Raw genomic sequence first — 7,250 nt, forward strand, 5'->3', positions numbered from 1 at the left:
ACACACACACACACACACACACACACACACACACACACACACACAGTCTGCAACTATTCCTTAGTGGTAGCATAGCTTTAAAATCTTAGTTTTTAACATGATACTGTGGTTCAAAAGACTTCCTTTTGGAATTCAGTGAAAAGTTTTAGTGTTAGATTTATTTTCAGTACTTTTATCCTTGGTTTTTAGTGCCTGAAGTTTGTTTTGTCTTATTACATTTTGGTTTAAGCATTGCCAATAGATATTTTATTCTCTCCCCTTTTGTTTCTAGAACCATATCCCTTTAGCAGTACATATGTGGCATGCAGGCCTCCTCTGAGGCTTTTGTTTTTTTAACCCCATCAGCTGATCTCTCTGAGTCTCATTTTTCATTCATTTTCATGTTATTTTCACTTTTTATTCCTAGCAGTTCTATGAATATTGAGTAGATGTGCTAAAGCTAATAAAACATTTATTCTAGCAAGTTTTTTCTCCTATAGAAAGCCACTCATAGAATCCATCTCCTGTTTAAGAATCAAAGATTGTTTCATTTTCAACATAGAAATCCTGTGGGAGAAATTAGTTAAAATTATGGATAAATTAGTCAGTGGGTTCATGTGACTCGATTTTCCTTAAAGGGGTTCATGTTTGCCAGAAAAGAGGTAGTCTGATCAAACTAATTTTTTCTTTTACTAAAAGTTTAAACATTGCTTATATGTAGTTCACTTTTCGAAATGTGGAAAATCATTAAATAGAGCTTTTCTCATAGTAATTACAGACACTGCATTAGCAGAAGATCAATTTTCATGTTAATATTAATGGTCTGTAAAATCTTTAGGATTTTAAGGCACTCAATTTCTAGAAGTCCTAGTAACCAGAGACACGGCCATCTTCTGAATTTCATAAGAATGCATTGATTGGTGTCATAGTTTCTGATTTTAGTTTCATTTTGCACAGCCCTATAGTTGTAAAGTAGAAATCAGTGACAATCACTCTTGTAGAAAGTATTAGTGCTTTTGTTCCTAAGAAGTGCTTTTGTCCATGGGAAGCAATACTCCCATGTAATCATGCTTTAATTATTATCTTGTATATTAAAATTAATTCCTTCGAGGAACCTTTTTTCTGCCTTAAACCTTTACACTCAACTTATAGAGCATATAGTAATTATGAAAGCAGTCACTTTCATTTTTCCTTTGCTTATCAATGTTTTTGATTAACATTCAATGCTTAAACCCTCCTTAAACTATAATACCACCTACATGTTCAATTAAACTGCAAACACCTAATGGAGCAGACTTATAAATATGACAAACCAAATCTTAGAAATTGCTCACGAGTCAAATACAGGTAACTCTACCTAGGGATACAGGTAGTAAAAATACACTTAAACGTTTTTAAGCATCTGTAAAACAGCCTAAACAAAGAGCCCAGTTATTACAAAATGTGTTATTACACCTAGGTATAAACACCATTTACACAATGTAATCAGTATAGGATTGTTGAATTTCATTTTCTCTGTACTTATTTTGACATTTTCCTTGGTTTCATAAGTCCTCACCTAATCTAGACCAAGACCGGGCATTTTAGGCCAGCCATGGTTAGTGGAGTAAAACTGCTATGGATCATGGAACTGTGGGTGACACTTTGTGGTGACCATGTGAGGCTTTCGCAGGGACTAAACAACAAACCTTGAGACTGGCAGTCTTGGGACCTGGGTGTGACCATCCAGATGCTGGTGGAGTACATTTCTTTTTGTGGTCAGTCTCCCACCCGTCCCCCCACCCCACCCCCCCTTTTTTTTTTGTCAGTTGAGTTAAAAATCCATGCTCTTCAACTGGGTTTGAATCCGTTACCTACATGTCTCTTTTTTGCAACCTGGTGTATGAGGGAGGTTTCTAAGTTCTTGAATATTGCTCATCTCAGATAGATAAAACCCTAATTTAAGTGTTGAATGCCTTCTCCAATAGGAGGCAATCTCTCCCCTTTCTGTCCTAAAATCCTGTTGTGTCTCATTGACCCTCTGTTCTCAATTTGTCAGGAATAATGTCACTAAAAAAATATTGGGGAAAAAAAATGTAGAGTTGAGGTATTGCTTTATTGGATTTTTTGTTGACGGCATAATAGGTTATACAAAGTTTACCAGAAACCAAACTAACTAAACCAATTGCTAAAATATCCAATCTGAGCAGGCATACATAGTAATTTTTAAAAAGAAAACTTCTGATTTTTAGATTTTGAGAAGCGTATAGACATTCTCATTAAAGGGAGAATGAAATTATATCTTAATTTCTTAGAAAATTCTTATTTTGGGTCTTGTTGACTCTAATTTTTAAAAAGATGCATGTTTTAAAAAGATGCACCTCCTGTTGGCAGGTGAAGCTCATTCCCACACATCGTTCCTAGCCAGGCACAAATATTAAATTTACAGAATGTCTCCAGTTGCATCAAAGTAATTGGTGTTAATTTTCATATAATTAAAATTTAAATAATTTCTAACCTCTAGCTCTTAAATCTTGGAAAGCACAGATCCAAATTTTGATGCTTTTGATTTTTCCGAAAATTAAAAGCTCTCTGTTCTCATTCTTTGCCTTTGAAAATAATATTTTAGACTAAATTTTGAAACCACTCAAAGTTGGTAGGTGGCAAAGTGACTTCCCAAATACGAACCTTGTGATGAAATCTCTTTTTAGTTTGAAATTTCTCTCTTGTTTTGCTGTACAAAATGTTCTGTTCTGGTTAAGAGATGTGCCTTTAACTTTCTGAACAAATTTCCAATGAAAAAGTCAGTTGGAAAGAAAAAGGAGCTATAAATAATTTTAAATTCCTTCAACATTGTATGCAAATCTGACACGAGTTCCCTTCTCTTTTAGTTCTTAGAGTGTTGATTGCTCTTCTAAAAATAGGATGAAAGTGGAAGAGACACTTCAGTGATTGAAGGAATACTAGTCTGAGATGCTTTTATCTTTCAGTACTATGTAGACCTGTGTCTTTTTCCCTTTACAAAGGAAGAAAAAATGTATCCAGGAAGTTGGTTGAAAGAACCTATCTACAAAGAACACCAAATAATAAAGTTTGTTAACATGTAGAAATAAAATATTTGAAACAATAGCACAAAGGTTGCATGGTGAGGCAACGAACTTCTGCTCTTGTAAGACAGCTGATTACATCAGATAGGAAGTGATATAACAGGAATATGAATTAGACTGTGATGAGTTAAGGATACGTATTTAATTCCCTAGAGCAACCACTGAAACAATAAACAAACTGAAATTACAAGGTATAGCTAGCTAAAGAGCCATTGGTGGAGATAAAATTGAATACAAAAAATGCTTGATTAACCCACAAGAGTGCAGGAGAAGAACATGGGAGAGAGAAGACACGTAGAAAATGAGTAGCAAGGAGGCTGGGCGTGGTGGCTCACACCTGTAATCCCAGCACTGTGGGAGACTGAGGTCAGGAGTTTGAGACCAGCCTGGCCAATGTGGTGAAACCCTGTCTCTACTAAAAATACAAAAATTAGCCAGGCGAGGTGGCATGCGCCTGTAATCCCAGCTACTTGGGAGGCTAAGGCATGAGAATTGCTTAACCTGAGAGGCAGAGGTTGCAGTGAGCCAAGATAGCGCCACTGCACTCCAGCCTAGGCGACAGAACGAGACTCAGTCTCAAAAAAAAAAAAAAAAAGATAAGTAGCAATGAAGTAGACTTGAAGTCCACCAATAACAATAGCTACAGTAACTGGCAAGGATCCAGGACTCCTGCCCTTACGCATCCAGAATTTTAAGTGTTTCAGCATGGCCACCTCCAGGAAACTCATTGCTTCTAGGTCTCAGATTTGTGGAGAGGACGTTTTCTGGCGTGCTACATGGCTTATTTCTGTCACCACTCCCAAACACCCACCTCTTCACTGGCTGCTAATAGAGTGGAAAAAGCAGAAACCTAAGTTATCATTTGTCCACCAACTCTCCTGCTACCAAAATTTTCCTGATAGCATTTGCTGTCATCTTGTTTTCTTTGTCCTCATGGGCTTATTCCTTTTGTTTGTCCCACCCAACCTTTTTAAAAAATCCCTTCTAGCCTTTCAGTTGGGGTTGCAGAGGAAGCAGAAATGAGTATGTGTGTTTAGTTCATCATGATTAAACTGAAATCCCAAAGGATTTTTTGTTATTTTTGAGACGGAATTTCGCTCTTGCCACTCAGGCTGGAGTGCAGTGGCATGATCTCGGCTCACTGCAACCTCCACCTCCCAGATTCAAGCAATTCTCTTGCCTCAGCCTTCCAAGTAGCTGGGATTACGAGTGCCTGCCCCCACGCCCGGCTAATTTTTGTATTTTTAGTAGAGACGGGGTTTTGCCATGTTGGCCAGGATGGTCTCAAACTACTGACCTCAGGTGACCCACACACCTCAGCCTTCCAAAGTGCTGGGATTACAGGTGTGAGCCACTGCGCCCAGCCTCTAAGGTGGTATTTTTAATCATTGTTGATGTATAAGGTCCATATTAGGATAAGCATAAATTAAATTTGGGAATAAAGGGGACAGATGTACCAGAGTATATGGACTCACAGTTGAAAAGATTATAAAGGCCATTCATTCTAACAATCCTTAGCATCTGCAGTTGTGAGAATTAGAATTAGTATAAGTTGAGGATTACAAACAAATTGTAACCATTATACGTAGTTTAACATGATTATTTCATGTAGCAGGTGAATATCCTGCTTCTACTTGATTGATACCAGCAACAGGCAACCTGTCCAGTCAGAATGTTTCTCATTTTGAACCAGCATCACTTTCTTGTAATTTTCAATATTTGAGCCAAATCCTACCTTTGGAATGTAGAACAAGGGTTAAACTTAAGAGTCTACTTTTAAAAAATGTTTATTCTAAAACAATAATTGTTTATTTTTGTCATTTAAAATGTTTCTATTTCAATGCTAAACATTTTAGGTTAAGGATGCATATTTAATTATCTAGAGCAACCAGTAAACAATAAACTGAAATTACAAGGTATAGCTGAAGAGCCATTAGTGGAGATAAAACTGAATATGCCTCATTTTGGCATAAGGAGGTGAGGCAAATGTGTGTCACGTGATGTCAATCAGACCGTGTGGCTGTGACCCGCCTCTCGAAGTGTTTGGAGAAACGATCACACACGTGAGGTTTTGAGTTGGCTGCTTGCTGCAGAACTGTCACACAACACAACACCTGTGTGCTGGACTTGGCCCTCTGAGGGCCAGCCCTCTGCCGGGCAGCCGTGCCCTTCATTGCCCTTGAAGGAGTGGGCTTGGCTGGGCTTTGTGTGGCGATGTCACCCGGGTTGCTCTGTGGCCCTCTGTGCCTGCACTGCTGGCTGGATCCTGACCCACCCACAGGCAGCAAACAGGAGATGCTGACCGTCATCTCGGGTGGCCCCCTGAAAGATACACACAGAATGCCTTTTGTATGGAGTTAAGTCCCACTGGCAGGGGAGAAAGTGCTGCAGTGAAGCCTGCGTGATGAAAGAAGAGACAAGCTTGTCTGAGAAAAACCTTTTTGGTACTTGTAAATGGAAGGGTCAGGCCATTTATGAAGGAGAGTGAACTACGCAAGGTCAGAGTAGAAAGAGTTCCAAATCCTTCCTGGACATCCAGGTAAGTTTATTCCCTTGTTAATCCACCCTTCTTTCTACAGGCCCATCTGCCCGTCCATCTGTCCATTCACTCATCCTTCCCTTGCATCATCTTATCACAGTTCTGTTTTATTGCTGCTGAGACCTCAGTGCTTCAGAGACATTTCAGTGATTGTGAAGATGAACTTGTTGGCCTCCAGTCTTCTTAGGCTCATTAAAAGGTGGACTTTCTGACCTAACTCCTGAACACAGTGCTTTATCCCAGTGAGTGTCCAGTCAGCCTTGCCTGGTTGAACACTCCAGGGAATTGACTTCCCGGTCCCTCTCTCCAGGAGCCCTCCCCACCTAAGACAGAAGCCCTGGCCTCCCAGGGCCGGCCACCCTGCCCAGAGGTGACCGGGCCTCAGTGGATTCTCTTCTAGGGACTTGCAATTGGGATCTATTCAGATATATAAGTCTCTGTGGTGTAATACAGCGGTCCCCAACCTTTTTGGCACCAGGCACTGGTTTCGTGGAAGACAATTTTTCCATGGACTGGCCAGGAGGGGAATGGTTTGGGATGACTCAAGCACATTACATTTATTGTGCACTTTATTTCCATTATTTTTACATTATAATACATAATGAAATAATTTTACAATGCACCATAATGTAGAATCAGTGGGAGCCCTGAACTTGTTTTCCTGAAACTAGACAGTCTCATCTGGGGGTGATGGGAGACAGTGACAGATCATCAGGCATTAGATTCTCATAAGGAGCATGCAACCTGCATCCCTCACATACACAGTTCACAACAGGGTTCGTGCTCCTGTGAGAATCTAATGCTGCCCCTGAGCTGAGAGGAGGTGAGGCTCCGGCAGTAGTATGAGCAATGGGAAGTGGTTGTAAATAGAGATGAAGCTTTGCTCGCTCACTGCTCACCTCCTGCGGTGCAGCCTGGTTCCTAACAGGCCGCGATCCGTGGCGGGGGTAGGGGTGGGGACCCCTGGTGTAATAGACTCAGGTGCTGTGGGCACCCATATTGACTTTGATACAATGTCATTCCTTATTTTGATGTTATTTCACACATACGGAAAAGTAGCAAGAAGAGTAAGAAGAGCTCCCGTGTGCCTCTACTTGGGTCCATGCTGGCTTTATTGTTATTTTATGAGAACTTGTAAGATCTGGTAGGCCCACCTGTAATAACTTTTTTCCCCTTAACACTTTAGAATTTTTATTTTTTGTCAGTTCCTTTTTCTAGATGAGATTTGAATCATTTTTTCAGGTCTTAAAAGATTCCATTGAGATTTTGATGTGTTTTTTAAATCTGTACATTAATTTGGGAAGACTTTTATAGTGCTAATTTTTCCCATTCAAAAAAATTGAATGTCTCTGCATTTAGTCAATGTGTCTAAAGTTATTGGAGTTTCAACATACAAATTCCATAAATTCTTGTTAAAGTGATTTCTACTTGTATTTTAATTTTTTTGTCATTGTCATGAAAGGAGTTTCCATTATATTTTCTAACCACTATTGCTAGCATATAGGAACATTATTTATAATTATATGTAAATAGTTATCCTGTATCTAGTCATTTTACCACATTATTATTAACTTTAACAGTTTTTAGTCTTTTTTTTCTGGCTATATAATTACATACTCTATAAGTAATGACAGTTTTATTTCCTT

The sequence above is a fragment of the Mandrillus leucophaeus genome, unplaced genomic scaffold, assembly GCF_000951045.1.
Source record: "Mandrillus leucophaeus isolate KB7577 unplaced genomic scaffold, Mleu.le_1.0 Scaffold556, whole genome shotgun sequence".
Lineage (NCBI taxonomy): Eukaryota > Metazoa > Chordata > Mammalia > Primates > Cercopithecidae > Mandrillus > Mandrillus leucophaeus.